We start from the raw sequence: 3541 nt of genomic DNA on the forward strand, positions 1-3541 counted from the left end.
CAGGTTTTAAAATTAACAAGGCAAAAACAAAAATTTTGGTTAAAAATATGACTCTCTCACAGCAACAAACATTGACCAAAAAGTCGGGACTCAATATTGAACATAAAGTTAAATATTTAGGAATATGGTTATCAAATAATAATCTTAATTTATTTCAGGATAATTATGTGAAACAATGGCAACAATTAAAAAAAGATTTGATAAGTTGGGAAAATATTCCTTTATCACTCTGGGGAAGAATATCAGTAATTAAAATGATGTTATTGCCCAAGATGCTTTTTTTGTTTCAAAATTTACCAATAATGGCAGGCGTACAGACATTTGAGGAATGGAAAAAAGATATTCTGAGATTTCTTTGGGGTAAAGAGAGACACAGGATTGCATATAATAATTTAATAGAATTAAGGGAGACGGGAGGACTGGGATTACCGGATTTAAAAATGTATTACCAAGCGGCATGTTTCACCTGGATTAAAGATTGGATTCTCTTGGAGAATCCAAAGTTATTAGAATTAGAAGGATATAAGCTACGATTTGGGTGGCATGCTTATTTATGGTATGAGAAGCAGAAAGTGAATAAGGAATTTTATTTTCATATTATTAGGAAAAATTTATTATATGTATGGAATAAATATAAAGATGCTTTAGAAAGTAAAACTCCCGGTTGGATAAATCCTATAGAAGCTTTTATGCGAAGAGGTGCAAATTTAAATTTGGACTGTGATATTTATAGAGAATTGATAGACTATAGAGATGGGGTATGGATATTGAAAACACGTGAAGAACTCCAATTAAAAGACTGGTTTATGTATTATAAATTAAATGATGTTTTTATTAAAGATAATAGATTGGGATTTAATCACACCAAATCTAATTTTGAGACAGTATTATTGAAAGGTAATAAAGGATTGATTGGTAGGATTTATAAAGTACTTATAGAATTGAACTTAGAACAAGAAAGGATTAAACCAGTCATGTTGAAATGGATGAGAGATCTAGGATATAATATTGATTTGGAAATTTGGGAAAAGCTTTGGAAAAATGAATTTAGGTTTACTATTTCGAATGAAATAAGGGAAAATTTATATAAAATGTTTTATAGATGGTATATAACCCCAGTTCTATTGAGTAAAATGAAAAAAGATGACAAAGCGTTATGTTGGAAGTGTGGTACTGATATAGGAACGTTTATGCATAGTTGGTGGTTATGTAAAAAAATTAGAAGATTTTGGCAATTAGTTATGAATGAAACTAACAATCTTATTAAAGTAAAAATCAAGCGAGATCCCGCTTTTTGTTTATTGGGCATTCCAAATAGAGAATTGGATAAAGGTGATAGAGTCATATGCCAATATAGTTTTGCAGCAGCTAGAATTATAATTGCAAAAAAGTGGAAGCAAACGATTAAACCTTCAATTAGAGAATGGAGAGAAAAACTATGGTTATATATGCGGATGGCCAAAATTACAGCATCTTTACATGGTAAAGACATGGAGGAATTTAAAATTATGTGGTCAAAGGCCGCTGCATATTGGGATAAATCGGCAAAAACGGATTTTAAAAATTTAATTAACGAATTATAGTATAACGTGATTTTAATTAATGTATAATAATGTGATTTTCTTTTATTAGTCACTACACCCCATCGGAAGTCCATTGGTGATGGGCACTGTGGTGGGTGGTGGATTTTTGAAGTAGGGCGTAATATATATTTTTATATGTATAACAACGTATGTGTAACAGAATTGTACGCTCTATCTATGTTTGTATTATTTTTTGTCTTTTTATTTTACTATTATTATTTTTTTCTTTTTTTTTTCTTTCTTCTTTTTGGATTTATTATAAAAATCAATAAAAAATTATAAAAAAAAAAAAGACTGAAAAGAAAAACAAAAATAATGTGCATACCCCTAATGGGCACAGGCCTTTATAGCTCACTCTTGGGATGCTGGAGCCAGCAGTTCTGGAGGACTGAGGCTTTTCCTAGTGGGAAAAGCTCAGGGATCCCTTATCTTTGCTAGTTACACTTGTAGCCTGGAAATGGTACATTTCTGTGTCTTTGAATAGCCTGGTAATAGTTTGATCTAAACACACGCTAGAAAATAGTGAGCATAGTAGGGAACTTGCTTACATATCTTGACTTGATCATGTGGTGTTTTTTCAGTTTGAGATGCCCATTTTCCCACTCTGAAGCAGCTGCAGTCAAGAACAGCGCCAGCGTGCCCTAAAGTGCAAAAGACAACCTTGACTGCTTGGTGGTGCCAGCAGCAAGCCAACCTGTCATTACTGCATTGTACAATATCTGCTGGCCAATTCTTTACACATCCTTTATTAAACATAAATTAGAGGCAGAGATGGCATAGAATTTTTTAATTTTAATTTTTTTTTTACACCCCACCGGGCTTTGGGCAGCTGACATCATACACACACACACAAATTTTTAAAATATAATTAAAAACATAAAACTTGATTATGCTTGATTCGTTTCTGCCGTGTAGCTCCTTTCTGTTTCGCTGAACATTGCTGCTTGTCAGCATCATTCCACAGTGAGTAGAGCCTTGCTGTTTGCAGCCAGCCACTCATCTCAGTACATGGGGGCTGCACCAGGCCTATTGGGTGGGGGGGTCTGGCTCTGCATCCAAGGCAAATCTCAGTCCATACTGTTCTGCCTGTTTGGGAATAAAACCCCTCACCACGTTTGTGCAAATGCACCTGCTTTTTGGCAAAGCATGGATGTGCTTTGTGCATGGATGTTCTAGTATAATTCTTCTTTTCTGTAAATACACTTGCACCAAGTGTTTTTTTTTTTTTTAACAGACTTAACCAGGGTCAGGGACACACATTGACCTGCACAGAAAAACATGCAGAAGAAGGGGGAGCCATGAAAAAAAAAAAAAATGATGGACAAGTGGAGGAGGAGAAATCGCTCCTCTGATTAATCAAGAGTGTGACCGTTTATAACATTATGGGGGGTAAGCTTGGCCAGATTTTGCAATACTACCCATGATACCTGTTTAAAAAGAAATGGAAGACTGTGGAAAACAATCTCAAAGAAAGGCATAACAGTGGCAGTATTGAACTAGGACTGGAGAGACCTGGGTTCAAATCCTCATTCAAAAGAATGACCTGCCCTCTGATCGCTGGGTGACCTTGGGCCAATTACCAACGCTCAAGACTAAGTTACCCCACAGAGTTGTTTTGATTATAAAATGGGGAAGAGGATAAACAATGCACCCCACTCAGAGTTCCTTGAAAGAAAAGTGGAATAAAATCAGCCCTGGGTGCCATTTTTGAAAAGTGCCCCGTTTTAGTTGAGGAGGGTCCTGGCATTATTTTTGACGTGCGCTGCCCACGCCCTTGTGGAGAAGTTGGCAAGAGGGCTGAGTCCGTGCAGGAGCCCCTATGCTAGCCAAGTCTCTCTATGCTCCGTGTCCAGCATAGACTGTGCAGCATAGCGAAGACATGTCTTAGGACATAGCTGCAGGAGGTTCCTCTTCCGTATGTGTTCCATTCGCGCCCCAAATGGGTAGTCAGCGCTCAG

This window comes from Euleptes europaea, chromosome 2 (assembly GCF_029931775.1).
Source record: "Euleptes europaea isolate rEulEur1 chromosome 2, rEulEur1.hap1, whole genome shotgun sequence".
Lineage (NCBI taxonomy): Eukaryota > Metazoa > Chordata > Lepidosauria > Squamata > Sphaerodactylidae > Euleptes > Euleptes europaea.